General features: G+C 44.7%; 1 protein-coding gene across 1 annotated transcript in view; it reads right to left on the bottom strand.

Moving 5' to 3' along the window:
- The window catches only part of PPP1R16B (protein phosphatase 1 regulatory subunit 16B), a 118,010-nt gene that overhangs the window by 88,375 nt on the left and 12,541 nt on the right, over positions 1–17,094 (bottom strand). The window lies entirely within an intron of this gene.

Below are 17,094 nucleotides of genomic sequence, written 5' to 3'. Positions count from 1 at the left end.
GGGATGCAAGTTGTTCTGGAGATGGGACAGACAGGACAAGAAAGAGACCAGAAGAAACAATACACTATTGCAGTGCTTCTCAAAGTGTGGTCTGGGAACCCCATAGGGAATCCCTGAAACCATTTCAAGAAGTCCATAGGTCAAAACTATTTTCATAACTATACTAAGATATTACTAACCTTTTCTACTCATTATCTTATGAGTATACAGTGGTTCCCAAAGCTATATGAAAAGTGACATTGCAACAGACTAAATGCAGAAGTAGACACAAGAATCCAGCCGCTAAGCTCAACATAAAGAATTTTGCAAAATTTTTAAACATCACTTTTCTCACTAAATTTTGTTTTGAAAAATAGCTATTTTTCATCAAAATGTTATATATCATATGTTATGCTTTTATAACAGTCTAATAAAAATATGTTATAGATTATTATATTGTTATAATACATCATGGGTTTATGGTTTTATCTTAAAGGACTTAATGCTATTCTTAAAAATTTCTCAATATTCATTTATATTATGATAAATATTGACAGATATAATCCACATAAACAAAAGCTCTTTGGGATGCTCAATTTAAGGAACTAAGAAATCCTAAGACAAAAAAGTTTAAAAACTGCTGAACTACTGGGACATAGAAAATCTTAGTTAAAGATTCTCTCTTTGGATGACCTTTTTAAAAAAATTACATCTCTTGCTCTCATGAGTCTCAAATAACGTGAGGTCAACAAAATTTCAGAGTCTAAAGCCAGCTGGTCTTCAGCACGGACTCTATGAACTTTCAGACACAGAGGGAAAGGGTCTTAGGACAATCACTTGATCCTCTCTAAGCCTGTTCCTCCACCTGCGAAGTGTCCTATCCGCCTCCCAGAAGTTACAGGTGCAAGGAATAAAAAGAGCTGGGGCTGGATGCACTGGCTCAATGCCTGCAATCTCAACATTTTGGGAGTCCAGGGTGGGAAGACAGCTTGAGGCCAGGAGTTCCAGACCAGCCTGGGGAACATAGCGAGACCCTTATCTCTACAAAAAAAAAAAATAATTTTTTTAAAAAGAGCTGGCCCTAAACGTTAAGACACTAAACAATGAGACACAAGCTTGGAGGAGGAATGGTAGGGAGATGTAAATGCAGCATGTCTGTGAACCAGCAGGCAAGGCTGGTTTATGGTTGTTGGGTAACAGGAAAGAATGGCAGGAGTCTACATCTGTCTGTGTGATGTGGCCCACTGTCTCAAAGAGTATCGGGTTAGCCCCTGGTTGGTTTCAGGAAGCGTTGTTAATCTACTGGGTCGCCTGCGTCACCCACCCCTCCAAAAGCCCTTTCTACAGAAGCTGAAGAGCAGGGCTCAGGCTAAATCCTCAGGTGCTCAGATTGGGTCAGATCCAGATCGTTCTTCATGTCTCTCCCAGCTCGGAGACTGGAGAGTAAACAGGCAGAATGGGGAAGGGGTTGGCTTGGCAATGCCCAAAGGGCAAAAGTTCCAGGGTCTGAGTGGGTGTGACCTCCAGCATAAATAAGCCAATGGCAAGGCTCAATGGGAGACAAGCTAGCTGGTTTTGGTTGCCTTTTGTTTGTTTTGTTTTGATTTCTGTTTTGAATACACTTGCAATGCACTTTCAACTAATTAAACTTTTTATTTTAGATCATTGTAGATTCACAGGGAGCGTAACAAATAGTACAGAGAGATCCTGTGTACATTTCACCCAGTTTATCCCAGTGGTAGCATCTTCAAAACTACTATACAGTATCACAGCCAGAAACCTGACGTGATACAACCCACCAATCTTATGCCAATTTCCCTAGTTTCACATGTACTTATTTGGATGTGTTTTGTTTTATGCAATTGTATCAATATATCTATCACCTCAGTTCATAACCACACCTATCTCCTTCTCTAGGCTCCCCCTCCAACCCACTCCTGTCCCTGCCTTGGCAATTACTAATCTGTTCCCCATCTCTAGAATTTTGTCATTTCAAAAGATGTTATATAAATAGAATCAGATAGCAGGTAACCTTTGAGGATTGGCTTTTTTCACCCAGCATCATTCCTTTGAGATTCATCCACATTGCTGCATGCATCAATAGTGCGTTTCTTCTTGTTGCTGGGTAGTATTCCATTTTATGGATGGCCCCAATTTGTTTAACCATTTACCTATTGAGGAACATCTGCATCGTTTCCAGTTTAAGGCTGTTCCATTCATCTACAGATTGTGTAAACATAAGTTTTTGTTTCTCAGGAGCAAATACCCAAGAGTACAAGTGATAAGGCATATGGTAATTGCACATTTACTTTTTTTTTTTTTTTTTTTTGAGATCTCGCTCTGTCACCCAGGCTGGAGTGCAATAGCGTGATCTCGGCTCACTGCAACCTCCGCCTCCTGGGTTCAAGCGATTCTCCTGCCTCAGCCTCCCAAGTAGCTGAGATTACAGGCACCCACCATCATGCCCGGCTAATTTTTGTATTTTTGTAGAGACGGGGTTTCACCACGTTGGCCAGGCTGGTCTCAAACTCCTGACCTCAGGTAATCTGCCCACCTCGGCCTCCCAAAGTGCTGGGATTACAGGCGTGACCCCCCGCGCCTGGCGCATGTTTACTTTTAAAAGAAAATTGCCCAACTGTTCTCCAGAATGGCTGTGCTGGTTTCATACCCTCCAGCAATGTGTGAGTGATCCAGTTCCCCTTCAGCATTTGGGATTGTCACTGCTTTCTATTTTAGCCACTTAGATATAGATGTTTTGGTTGTTTTTTTAGAAGTGAGGAGTTCAAAAGAGTTCAATTCACATCCACACAATATCATTATTATAGTCAGACCTCTCTGGGAGCTAGCAGACCACAAGTTTATTTCACTCCACTTCCTCGAGTGAGTAAACATTTAATGAAGTCCTGCTCTGTGACGAGCCCTGATTCAGAGATGGATGCGGACCAACTCTGCCTTCTGTCTGTCAATTTATCTTATAAATCCATTTAATTATCCCAGTAACCTAATAAAATAGTAGTACTAGGTACTGTCATGCCCATTTTCCAGATGAGGAAACTAAGGCACAGAGTGATTAAGTCATTTACCCAACATACCACCGCTAGATAGTGGAAGAGCCAGTCTGCCCGGGGTTCTCAAGGAAGGCTTTCCAGAATACAGGACAACAGATTTGAATCTCAGTGCAGAAGTAGGATTTCACCAGTTGAAAGGAGCAGACACGAGCTGAGAGGGAGGTAGGCAGCGCTCAAAGGTGTACAGAGTGGCTGACCACAATGGAGGGAACTCTGGAAACCAACATGCACAAGCATGGCCCGAAGAGGACGTGGCTGCCCAGCCCAAAAGGAGCAGAGAAGTCTTGTTGGCAGTGATGAGCCACTTGTGGCTGTGGGCCAGGCCTGACCAGAAAGCCTCCTGTGATCCACATCATGTTTGTTGGTTAGTTTGGTTGAAGTCCACACCATGTTTTAAAATCTTTTAATTCATTGCTGACATTTACAACTTGGAGATTTTATATCCAACATCGGGGGTTCAGCTTTTCTTAGAACATCTTGGTATGGGGCCACAGTGGGCTCACACGGCATCACCATCAACTGGTGTAGAGTCGGGCTGTCCCCTTTAGATAGGGCACATACGCTCTCCATTACCATAGTCCCCAATGCTCCCCATTACTCCCGCCTGACTGCCCTCACTAACTGACATCATTTGCCAGCTCCAATGTCATTTGAGTTTGCAAGCTCTGTCTTAGGCAGAATGAGACAGCAGTTTCCAAATAACCAGAGCTCCACTCTGAATAAGAAAGGAAAGAGAGCCTGTGAGTCTCCCCAACACACAGCAGGGTGAACACAGCAGCTAGGCGGCCCCAAGACAGGGCACTGGCCTGGGTGCTGGGGCAGCCCACGGCAGCCAGGCTCCAATGGGCTGCAGACTGGCCTCCTCGTGAGACCCAGAGGGTGATGGGAACACAGCCCAATGCCAGGATCTGGGAGAGCAATGGTTATCATCAACCCTTAAAGGGGACCCCCAAGGAAGACCTCATTTGGAGGAACAAGGAAGTACAAGGAAGCAGCTGTGTGCACCCCAAGAACAGACACCGGCCTCCAGAGCTGTCCAACAAGCAATTCGACAAAGGTGCTTGTGGTCAATGGCTGTCTCAGGAGGTGGCAAGTTCCTCGTCACTCACTGGAGGATAAAATGTCCACCCGTGTCAGATTGGCCTAAGTATCCTGTGAGACGTCTTTCAGCCCTAAGATCCTGAACACAGTTACTCATTTCTTCATTATTATGACTGATCACCTCTGAGTGGAAGGTACCAAAAACATGCTAAAAGTAGAGTAATGGTACCAATCACTTGCACTGTTACAGCACTTTATCCCTTTCAAAGAACTTCCCCAGCCATCATCTCAGCCAAGTGCTTCCCTAAGTGTGGAAGGAGAATCCATTCCAAGGAAATTTTCAAAAGTACAGGAACAAGCCTTGACGTAACATGGACCCACACAGAGAGCAGGGTATATAGGCTTTTCACTTCTTTTTTAATCTTTCAGACTTTCTCCAGAGAAAAGTGTCAGTCCGGTGCTAACAGACCCTTAACATCTTTATAACTATGCCAATCCTCCTTGAAAACAAAGAGAAAGCAGGCCTCAGCTCCTGGCCTGGGCAAGCCACTGTATCTAGGATAGAATGTAATAACATTGTTTTGTTTCCCGTGGATTTGTTTTCACAGTTACTGTTTGTTTATGGTTGTGATATAAAATTTCCTTTTTAAACAAATCTATTTCAGTTGGAAATAGGAAGTTGATAGTAAAGAAAAATTTAATGACAATGGCGTTTAGTGTTGGCAAAACTTATAAGTGACTGACATTTGGGAAACCCATCTTGCCATTGATCTTCGTGGCAATAATCTTACAAGAGAAGCACTCATATAAACTCATTATTTTGTTTGACAAATATTTAGGTGGCATCTACCACATGCCAGGCCTGTGCTCAGGGCTAGAGAGGCAGCAGGGTAAAGGCAGACACAGTCCCTGTGCAGTGGATGGATGGCACAGACACATGGGAGTGGGTGACCTGCTCCAAGGATACAGAGGCTGAGCAGTAACTAAACCTGGGGCCTGACTCACAGCACAGTGCTCCCTCCATGGGCCTCAGGGTGGCAGGCCCCAGGCAGACAGAAGGCACCACTGCAGTGTCCTCCCTACTCCCAGCAAAGGAATTAAGGGCAGTTGCCCAGCCCCCTGGAGAAAGGTGAGAACAATGTCTCCCAAGGGCCAGTAAAAGGGGCCAGAGGCATATTTTCTCTGACTTGGCCCTCCCCGCGAGCCCCTCCCACCTTGCCCCTCTGGGTTCCTTGGAGCTGGGGCTCGAGGACAGCTCCCTCTTGATTACTGGTTTTCAGGTGACCTAGTTTCCCCCAATAGACCCGCACACCTCCTCCCACCCCCGTCTGAGAAATCCCTGCTTGGTCTAATTAAAGAACTGCCATGGTGCTGCAAACACAGCAGCGGGGTGGCCCCAAGACAGGGCACTGGCCTGGGTGCTGGGGCAGCCCACGGCAGCCATGGCTCCAATAGGCTGCAGACTGGCCTCCTTGTAAGACCTGGGCTCACCTATCCACACTTCCAGAGAAAGCCCCAGAGGGTGATGGGAACACAGCACAAACTGCCACGACCTGGGAGAGCAATGGTTATCATCAAGACTTAAAGGGGATCCCCAAGGAAGATCTCATTTGGAGGAAAACCAGCTCCATGGAGACATAGCAAGCCCAGCATTGGAAAATCCAGACGGAACATCCTGCAGAGAATGGGATACATGGGCCCACAAGTCAACAGAGTGTCCAGGACTGGCAAGATATCTGTGGGAGGGATCTGTGGAGGCCAGGTCGGGTGAGGTCATCCAGGAAGTATCTGTGATATGAGAAGAGAAATCAGAAGCAAGGGGAAATAGGGTAGGGTACTTAATTTTTCTAACATCTGGGTGGATGAACCAAAATAGTTTGACTGTGGCCAGCAGGAAGTCTGAGGCCAAGGCACTTGACCCTTGGGGAAGCAGGAACAGGCCACTGAGGTGTGTTCACCTCTTCCCCCAGAGCCTTAACTCAGCCCCTGTTGTCTGACAAAGTCCGAACTCCATTCCTCTTGTTGACCCCAAAGGGAGAGACAGAGTCAGTGCATATCTGGGGAAGCAGAGACTCAGCTCCAGAGGGCTGACCCTTTAAGGGAAAGGCAAGAAAGTATGGCAGGGTACACCCCCGCCTTCCCACAACACACTTCTTTGAATAATAGCATCGCCCAAAATATGGCAGGGGAGTAGGCAGGATGTACTACAGAACTCCTCACACTCCCCACCTTCAAAAAAGAAAGAAGACTATTACAAGAGTGTTATTTGGGGGAATAAATATACCTCTGGGAAAACTACAGAGGCACTGGTTTGGTGGTGATCTGTGTATTCCCACATTATTACTCAGTGCTGGGTCCTGATGGGCCAGAGCCTGTCAGCAGCGGCCTGAGCCCAGCACAGTGAGTGGTTGAGGCTAGGCACGTGTCCTGAGTTGGCCCAATCAGAAGCTCTCTCTTCTCACAATCTGTTAACTGGAAGCACAACACACAGTTGCTCCTGGAGGCCTTGTTGCCACCATCCCTGCAGGAAGCTGGCTTTTGGATGAAGCCAATGCTTGGCGGTCACCAGAGGGAAACAGGGTCCTTTAACTAAGGGGTCTCAGGACTTCACCAGAGGGAAACAGGGTCCTTTAAGTAAGGGGTCTCAGGACTTCAGTTATCCAAGCCAACAAAAGCCCCTTTATTATTTGAGCCAGTTGAACTGGATGTTGCTACCTGTGGCCAAAAGCACCTTAAGAGACAGCAATGATGTTTTTAGGGGTGCAGAAATAGGGACCCCAGAGGCAACTGCTGCTTGTAGCAAAATGAATGGCCTCTTGCTGAGGCATATTACCAAATACCTCCTCTTCCCCTTACAATGGTTATTTCTTGGCTCTTCAGGCCTGGGGTGAGGCCCAGCTTTGAGGAAGGGTAGGAAGGTCAAAGCCAGGTTTCCCTGCCCACTCAGCTGGGAGAAGGGGGCCCAGGCTTTGTGACTGCTTAATTCTGGGGGAGCAGTCGGTTGACACATTTTTGGACTCAAGCCTAGTGCCTCGAGAAAAACAACATGAAGGAAGGTGAATTCAAATTTAAGAGATTTTAAAATATGAGTCAGAAAGTGTTTCAAAGTTCACACTGTTAAAAGGAAATGTGAAGATTTGTTTTCATGTTCTTCAGCTATTCTTCTCTACACAATATTGGCAGCAGCCTGGAGGAAGGCGATGGGTCCTTTTCTCCTTGTGTTTCCTGTACCATTGAGCATGAGGGAAAGAAGAAAACAAAACAAACAGTGCTGGCTTTCCTACTCCTGGGATGTCACTCGGGACCTACTTTCTCTCCTAAAGGATGTACACCCCCGCCCTCCCACAACACACTTCTTTGAATAATAGCGTCATTTTTTTTTCCAGCATAAAGATGCTTTAACTCATGAGCAAAGAGACTTCTGGGGCCCTTGGTGCTCCAAATACCTGAATTAGAAATCACTGTTGTCTCCCCTAATCTCATTCCCATGGGATTTTTGTGGACTGACTGTCCTACTCCTGCTAGGATGAACCTTCTAGACTTTGGGCATTGTCATCATAGACAGATCTCCTGGTTTTAAATCAGTCGTGAAACTCAGATCCCCACAGGTCAGCTCCGTAACTCCAATTCTCCCAGCTGTGCTCCTTCATTCAGATCTCTGACTTGTCACTGTCCCCTGAAGCCCATTGACTATAACCCCATTTAGCAGGACTTTGTGTGTGTTGGGGAGGCTGAAGGTAGAGGAGGCAGGATTCAAAAACCACACATTTAACAAGAACAAAGAGTGATGAAACAACTCATGCATCTTGAGCTTTCCCAGGAAAAGAATCATGTCATCATGTCCAGCAGTGGAACAATAACAGACCTACTGACCTCTGTCTGAACTGGCTGGGCCATATTGGGAGCAGACCAGGTGTTAACAAAAGGCAACAAAAAAGGATCGGCTTTGTTCCAGGCCTCTGGAGGGCAGAATGAGGCTTAGGCATGGTAATATGAAGAAGTGGGATCCACAGCCTGGGCAACATAGCAAGACCCCGTCTCTACAAAAATAAATTAAAATTAGCCAGGTGTGGTGGCGTGTGCCTCTAGTCCCAGCTACTTGGGAGGCTGAGGTGGGAGGATCACTTGAGCCCAGGGGTTCGAGGCTGCAGTGAGCTATGATGACACCACTCCATTCCAGCCTGAGTGACAGAACAAGACCCTGTCTCTAAAAAATAAAAATAAAAAATAAAAATAAATCATTAAAAAAATAAATACATGAATAATTTTTTAAAAAGAACAACTAGGATCAGCCTGGCATGAGGATAAACTGTCTAACAGTGATAATTCAACAAAGTCCAGCCATGGCATGAGTGGGGACTCCAGCCACGGAGTCCCCACTACCAGAAACTCCATGGCCTTTAGAGGTCTATGGTGGGTGGTAGATGGGACTGGCCCCATGAAGGCCCATGAGCCCCAATCCTGGCCTGCAGGGGCTGGCATCGTACTGGGACTAAGCACTCTATCATGCATATCTGCACCCAGCATTTGGTAACCACCAGGCTGCACAACTTGCAAGGCCCATTTTAAGCAGATACTGATTGATGATTTGGATTGGTTCTGCCTGTCAGGGTGAAGCCGCTCTCTCAGGCTCAGCTCCAAGAAAACTTCAAAGGAGGCCACAGCTCATACAGGTAAAGGAATACCCATGAGCACACTGGTCTTCCATGCTGAGCTTCCCCTGCAAGAACTTGAACCCAGGGAAGCCCACACACTTGTGGGTAAGTACAGCAGTGTGGAGAAGGCCGTAGGGGACAGGAACAAGGGTGCCAAGGACAGGGGCACACACAAAGCTAACATGATGTCTACAAACGCATTAGTCAGTCACAGTCACGGTGCTAAACCAAACAGCCTGTCTTCTAAAGAAGCTTATGTAATAGCTAAGCTTGGGGAAACGGGAGTCAAATTACAAACAGTTTCTCCAGGCTTGAGGGAGTGTGGTCCACCCCCTCCCTTCACAGGGAGATAAAAACTCCCTTTGCAGCTGGAGGGATTATTTTCCAAAGGAGGCCACCTGTGGCTACGGAACACACTCCTGGGTTACACAGTTATTAAATTGGGAATGGCCCTTCACATCGGGTAGGCTGGGGGTGGCCTCTAATCCCTGCCTTTCTCTCCCAGCACGACACTCATGACCAAACTTTCCTCTCTTGTGCCACCACTTAGTTTGGTGGTGGCTACTTGGTGCACTGTGAGGAGAGGGATTACGAAGCCATGTGTGATAACAGGGAGAACGTGTGTTGTGATCAATTAGCAAAGCCTGCCATGGCTGAAGAGGTGGGAAGTGGCTGCATGCACACTGAGTACGCAATTCTGTTCTACATCATCCAATAGTTGCCTTTGTATCCACTGATTAAAATCCTTGGCTGGGCATGGTAGTTTATGCCTGTAATCCCAGCACTTTGGGAGGCCAAGGATCTAGAAAGTTATCAGATATGAGTGGAAAGGCCCCTCAAATCCCAGAATATCATCCAAACAACAGCAACAACTCACCGTGGCATCCATGGTAGATAAGCATCAAGGAAATCTCAGGTTCACATAGGAATTTTCCCAATAACCCACCCTAGGGAGCAAAGGAAGAACTGTACTCCACCCTGATAAGGTGACTAGATCCAGACTCGAGGAACTCAAGCAGAGGAGGGCAGCCCCTATTTTACTCCATATGGACGTTAGCAAGTACTTGTTCTATTACAAATTGGTCTATCTGGTTTGTTAACCAAAATGTCCCCTTATCTCCCTGATCACTAATACAATGGATTTTCTGATATCTTCTTGCATTTTACCAGGAAGATCTTCTAAAGCACTTGCGGCTCTTTTACAGTTTTTTTCTAGTTCCTACTTCCCCCTCCCAAGGCTGGCCCTGGAATGTGGGGAGACAGCATGCTGTTGGTAATTGGATAGGGTCCATTCGGGAATGGAAAAGAACCAAGGCACTGTCGCCACTGACACCCTTCCTCATCCAGGTCTGGGGATCACTGTCTTGTCCATTCGAAGCATCTTGGGCTCCACACCATTACCAGCATAAGAGGAAGGGGAACATAATTTGCTGCCTTATAAGACCACTCTCTCCATTTCAGAAACTTCAAATATCCCTAACAAGCTATCTCCTCCCCTTTAGCCAGGGATATTCTTAGCCAGTTAGGCAGTAGTTGGGATAGAATTTTTTTTGGATACAGAGTCTCGCTCTGTTGCCCAGGCTGGAGTGTGTTAGTATGATCTTGGCTCACTGCAACCTCTGCCTCCTGGGTTCAAGTGATTCTCCTGCTTCAGCCTCCCAGCTAATTTTTGTATTTGTAGCAGAGACAGGGTTTCACCATGTTGGCCAGGCTGGTCTTGAACTCCTGATTTCCAGTGATTCCATCCATCTTTGCCTCCCAAAGTGCTGGGATTACAGGCGTGGCCACCATGCCCAGCCTGGGATGGGAATTTTTAAAAACTTTTCATATAGTTTGTTCACTGAAGCTCAGAGAATAATTCCAAGGAAACAAGGACTATTAAAAGCATAGAATTGAACTTGAAGGAAAAAGTCCTACCCTGGGGGACAAAAGAATGAGAAGAGGAAGACAGAGGGCAACACAGAGAGCAGATTCCAATTAAGTGCATAGCCAGTGCGGGATGGAACTGACATTCGAACCCAGGTCTGCCTAACTCCAAAGGCTACACCCATAAAAAGCAGAAGGAGAAGAAGGAACTGGGAAAATCTCTAAAGGAACTATAACCATCTTTAACAGATCTTTCTCATGAATTTCAAGAAGATTTCAGAAAATCCACAGTATTCGTGACCAGGGAGATGGGGACATTTTGGCCAAAAAACCAGAGAGACCAACTGGTAATAGAACAAATACTTGCTGAAGTCAGTATAGAGTAAAACATATGCTTAATGAAACTAAAGGCTAACATTGCAGAACCTATAAACTAGATACATGAAATGAACCTAGAAACAAAGAATGCCAGGTAATCATGGCAGCTTCTGTGTCCAGCATACCTTCCACCTGCCAAGTTCTTTGCATGTAACCTTTCTGGGAATCACTGCACCAACTCTGCAATGTAGATATTGTTCCCATTTCAGAGAGGAGAAAACTGGGACTCAGAGAGGTTAGGGAACTCGTAACTAGGGCTGATGTTCCAGTTGTGTGTGGTTGGCATCTCTTCTGATTAGTCTGGCATCTGTTTTGATTGGTCAGTCTCTATGCCATTAGTTAAGTATTTTTAATATCCCCTCTCCTTAAAAATAAAAAAAAAAATGTCAGACAGGAAAGATGAGCCACGGAGGCATGACGGTAAGAGGAGTCCTTGAAGGAAAATAATGAAATCTATGCAGAGTAAGGATATCTGATTAAAGTCATAACTTCCCTTACTGTTGGAGCTGTCATCACTTTTGGAGGCTTAGGCAGGAAATATATCTCATCCTAAATTTCATAAAATCTGCTTTCCAAACCCCTATAGGCTCAACCCCCTATGGGCGCTCCTTTTTTCAGTAAGCATTTTTGTGTGTTTTTTGGATTTATTTTGTTCTTTTTTTTTTGAGACAAAGTCTCTGTTGCCCAGGCTGGAGTGCAGTGGCGCTATCTCGGCTCACTGCAACCTCAACCTCCCAGGTTCAAGCAATTCTCCTGCCTCAGCCTCCTGAGTGGCTGGGACTACAGGCAAGTGCCACTCCGCCCGGCTAATTTTTGTATTTTTAGCAGAGACAAGGTTTCACCATGTTGGACAGGCTGGTCTCGAACTCCTGACCTCAAGTGATCCGCCAGCCTTGGCCTCCCAAAGTGCTGGGATTACAGGCGTGAGCCACCGTGCCTGGCCTCAGTGAGCACTTTCACTTCATCTGGTAACTCCCAAACCAGATTCATAACAGCAACTGGCCTCTCTCCTCTCCTGTCTGAGAGATGAAACTGTTAGTACAATAAATCAGAAAGTTTCCAGATGCCCTACATTTTGGTAAGTGAAATTTCCATCCCATAGGCAGGTTTTGAAGTCTCAGTACTGGATCTATGACCTTCCAGGTCACCATGCAGAGAAGCAGGCTGTAGTATTCTGCCTTTAGAGCATTACTTCTGTTCCTCCCCTCTTTGATCTCCAGCCAAAGTTCCTCCACTTTGATTCCCTCCTCTTGGGTATACAGAACTCCAAGCATACCTCCGCTTCCCTCTCACCGGTTGTATTTCCTTTGAACATGATAACATCTCTATAAGCCATAATTTCACCCCACGAAAGTGGTATTGCTAACACAATTGAATTTATCTCCTCATGTGAAAATCTCAGGTTCACTTTGTTAACTGCTTTGGTCTACACTCAAATGTCTGGAGCTCTACTACCACACCCATCCTTCTACTCAGCAAATTCCTGAACACTCTGTTTCATACTTGATGCCAACAATGAGTAACTACTAGTTTCAGGGTTTTCTTCTGGCAATTTTCTCTGAAAATTCACTTCCATTTTTAATTTAAATCCTATTTATTTAGCCAATAAACAAATATTTATTGCCATCTATATGAGGTAGTCAATAAAGTAGGGTGGCTCTAAGCATCCCTAAATGAACAAAGCTATTGATCAGAGAGGTCCTGCTTCTAGTAAGGGCAAAGTAGCTCTTTCTGGACCAAACTTCCCACATAAAACTGTTACGAACTCTAGACAGAAAAAAAAAAGAAAAAAAAAAAAGATTGGAAGGCACTAAATGTGTTCAACTACAAGCAAGTAGAAACTGGAGAGGAGGCAACACCTGAAAGAAAGAAATGGCACTAGATAACTTTCGTGTTTTTAATGGCTTTTTATTTGCGGGAAGCGCCCAGTCAATGCTGTACTTACTAGCTAAAACTTGGATAGAAAACCACTCTCTTACTATTTGAGGAGTTTAAAGACAGAGTTCAGGTAACCACAGCTGGAAAATAAGGAGAAATATCCCAGAAAAGAATCACAGAACAGTAGCCCCAAATTCTGAGTATAAACAGTGCCCAAATCTCACTGAATGATGTACATACAAGGCAGACTTCAAGTAGTTCAACTAAAGCTAAATGAATTGAGCAAAGATTTCAGATGTTGTCCACCCAAGAAAGACTGAGTTTGGAGTTTGAGTTTGGTCAAGTTAATTGCCTGATTAAAAATATATATATATAATATTTATATTATAAATAATATATATTATATATAATGTAAATATAATATATATTATATATATTAAAATATATATATATTTCTGAGGAATAGAATTCAGAGTCTCTTCAGGTCTCATTCACAACATTTAGGATGTAATCCAAAATTACTAGGCAAATTAAAAACAAACAAACAGGAAAATGTGACTCAAACTCAAGAGAAAAGGCAATCAATGGAGACCAATCTCAAGGTGACCCAGGTGTTGGAAATAATAAAGATTGTTAAAGCAGTTATAACTTTGCTCAAGAACGTAAAGGAAATTATGCTTGTAATAAAAGAACAGATAGGAAATCTCAGCAGCAACATAGAAATTACAAAGAAAAGAACCCAAAGCATCAATTCCACTAAATTCTCACCAGTACCTTCCTCTGCACCTCTTTGGGTGGTGTCTCTCACTAGGGATAGTTCTAATATATTTATTTCAATGACCATTTTTTAGCACCTTCCAAGTGCCAGGGTCTAGGCAGCCTTTGGGGCACAAAAATATGTCACAAAGACCAGATCTTCTTCTCTGACAATGTCTATATAGCCCACTAGTCACTTCTCATATCTTCCCTTCTCATTCAGGTCTTAAATTATAAAAAGAGATTAAAGTCCTGCTGTGGCATCTTTCCAGAGCTTCATAGTGCTTCCCCCTTAGCTTCCAGATCACTTCTGGTGGAGCCATTTGCTCCAAATAAAGCACATAGGAATGAGAGGCAGGCTGTCAGGTTTGACACATGTGAACATTCTCCCTCTACTGGCTGATAGCCAGGTCAGTTCTACCAAAAACTCTGGGACATCACGTCCATGGGGAGGCACTCACCATTACAACATCTCTTTCCCCAGTTCTACTCTGCTTTTGCAAAATCTGTTAGGAAAGACGTTCTCAAACTTGGCATTGGAATCACTTGGAGATGCTGGGAATATATATGACGATCACAGAGAAAGACCACTACAAATCTATCAGAATGGCCAAATTTTTTTTCTTTTTTTTTTTTTTTTGAGATGGAGTCTTGCTCTGTCGCCCAGGCTGGAGTACAGTGGTGCGATCTCAGCTCACTGCAAGCTCCGCCTCCCGGGTTCACGCCATTCTCCTGCCTCAGCCTCCTGAGTAGCTGGGACTACAGGCGCCTGCCACCATGCCTAGCTAATTTTTTTATATATATATATTTTTAGTAGAGACAGGGTTTCACTGTGTTAGCCAGGATGGTCTCGATCTCCTGACCTCATGATCCGCCCGCCTCGGCCTCCCAAAGTGCTGGGATTACAGGCGTGAGCCACCGCGCCTGGCTCAAATTTTTTTTTTAAGACAGAAAATGCCAACTGTTGGCAAAAATTCTTACACACTGAGTGGGAATATAAATTGGTACAACCACTTTTTAAAACTGTTCAGCAATGTCTTATAAAATTAAACACGGGCATGTCCTATAATCCTGCAATTGAATTCCTAGGAATACACCCAACAGAAATTTGTTTTTTTTTTTTTTGAGACGAAGTTTCGTTCTTGTTGCCCAGGCTGGAGTGCAATGGCACAGTCTCGGCTCACTGCAACCTCCACCTGCCGGGTTCAAGCAATTCTCCTGCCTCAGCCTCCTGAGGCTGGGATTACAGGCATGTGCCACCATGCCCGGCTAATTTTGTATTTTTAGTAGAGAAGGGGTTTCTCCATGTTGGTCAGGCTGGTCTCGAACTCCTGACCTGAGGTGATCCGCTCGCCTCGGCCTCCCAAAGTGCTGGGATTACAGGCATGAGCCACTGCGCCCGGCCAGCAATTTCTGTATACATTCGCTAAAAGGCATTCACAAGAATGTTAATTGCACTATTTCTAATAGACGCAAAGTATAAACAACCCAAAATGCCCCCAGAAGTAGTTTGGAGAAAAAATATGGTTTGTTCACCCAATGAAACATTGTACAGCAATGAGAATGAACAATATACAATTACACTCAACAATATGGATGACTCTCGCAAACAATGTTAACCAAAATAACCCAAACACACAAAAATGCATACTATATGATTGCATTTATGTAAAATTCAACAACAGGCAAAACTAATCTATGCGGTTTCAGGGTGTAGGGAGTGACTGGAAAGGGACATACGGGGTTGGAGAGGGGGCTTCTGGAGTGCTGGTAGCACTCCAAGCAGGATATGGGTTAAATAGATAGGTTCAGTTTGTGAAAAATTGATCCACTTAAGATTGGTGTACTTTTGTGTATTTGTTTTTCCTTAAGAAATCATCACAATTTTTTTTTTTTTAATACTGCTCTCTGGGTCCCACCTCGACAGATTCTAGTTTAATTGGTCTGGAACGCAGCCAGAAATTGACGTTTTTAAAAGCTCCCCAGGTGGGTCTCATGTGCACCCAAGAACCACTGTGTCAGAACCTGGCAACTCTCCTTACTATTTCTTGGAGCAGAAAGTGCTGCTGCTTCTCCAGGAAGTCTAAAAGCAGGATGTTTTTGGTAGAACACTAGTAGCGCCAGAGGATGTTAATAGGAGTTACATGAAAAAAGTCTTCTATAGTCATATACGTAATATATTTATTTTTTAGTTTATCTTTTTGGAGATAGGGTCTCAGTATGCTCCCTAGGCTGGTCTCAAACTCCTGGGTTCAAACAATCCTCCCGCCTCAGCCTCCCTAAGCAGCCAGGATTATAGCTACCACCATGCCCAGCTAGTAATATATTTTATCACAATTATCAACTTTTACTGAACACTCACTGCATTCCTAGAGCTAAGCTATGTGTTTCAGCTACTCATACTCTCTCATGTAATCTTCACAGCAAGCCTATGAGAAAAGTACTATTAATCCCTATTTTATAGAAGGGCAAACTAAGCTCCGTAGGGTTAAGTAATTGCCCAATGTCCAGTAAGCAATAGGGGTGGGATTCAAATCCAGATTGGCTTTGACACTGAAGCCCATGTTCTTTTTTATTTTTTTTCCTTTTTCTTGCAAGAATTACAAGGGGTCAGGTACAGTGGTTCATGCCTGAATCCCAGCACTTTGGGAGGCCAAGATGGAAGGATGGCTTGAGCCCAGGAGTTTGACAGTAGCCTGGACAACACAGTGAGACTTCATCTCAAAACATTAAAAAATTAGCTGGGTGTGGTGGCTCCCACCTGTAGTCCCAGCAACTCAGGAGGCTGAGGTGGGAGGATCGCCTAAGCCCAGGAGGTTGAGGCTGCAGTGAACTGTGATTGCACCACTGCACGATCACAGATCACTGCACTCTAGCCTGGGCAAGAGAGTGAGATCTTGTCTCAAGGAAAAAAAAAGAGGACAATCAGTGAAGCCTACACACTCGACCACTGCCCTAAACTGCCTGTCCAGACAGGCACTTGACTGCAGGAGTTAACTGAGCCTTTGCTATGCTAATCTGAGCTGTGAGTTGACAAGACAAGAATAATGAATGCAGCAGTTCCCAAAGTGGTTTCCTTGCCTCCACCGCTTACCTTCCAACCCGCCATCCACAACGCTGGTGGAGTTTTCACTCTTAAACCAAGTTTGATCCTGTATTTCCCTTGGAGGGAAGCATCTGATGGCTCCCACTGCCTATGCTGTCCAGTTTCAAGCTCTCAGCCTAAACCGTCCAATATCTGGACCTTGTCATTTTTGCTTTCTCTCTGGCCAGCCTAACTTCCCTCCCCTCCCCCAACTCACTAAATACCCAATTTTCCAGCTGCACCAAACAGGACTGATGATTCACTCCTCCCCAGTGGTACTCACCATTTGCTGAGACTCTACTGTGTGCCAGGTACTATGCATAAATTGACTTTAATTCCCGCAATGAGTCTTAGAAACAGGCATCATTACCCCCACTGGATATATTAG

Source organism: Pan paniscus, chromosome 21, assembly GCF_029289425.2.
Source record: "Pan paniscus chromosome 21, NHGRI_mPanPan1-v2.0_pri, whole genome shotgun sequence".
In the NCBI taxonomy this organism is placed as follows: domain Eukaryota; kingdom Metazoa; phylum Chordata; class Mammalia; order Primates; family Hominidae; genus Pan; species Pan paniscus.
This window is presented reverse-complemented; position numbering and strand designations above follow the sequence as displayed.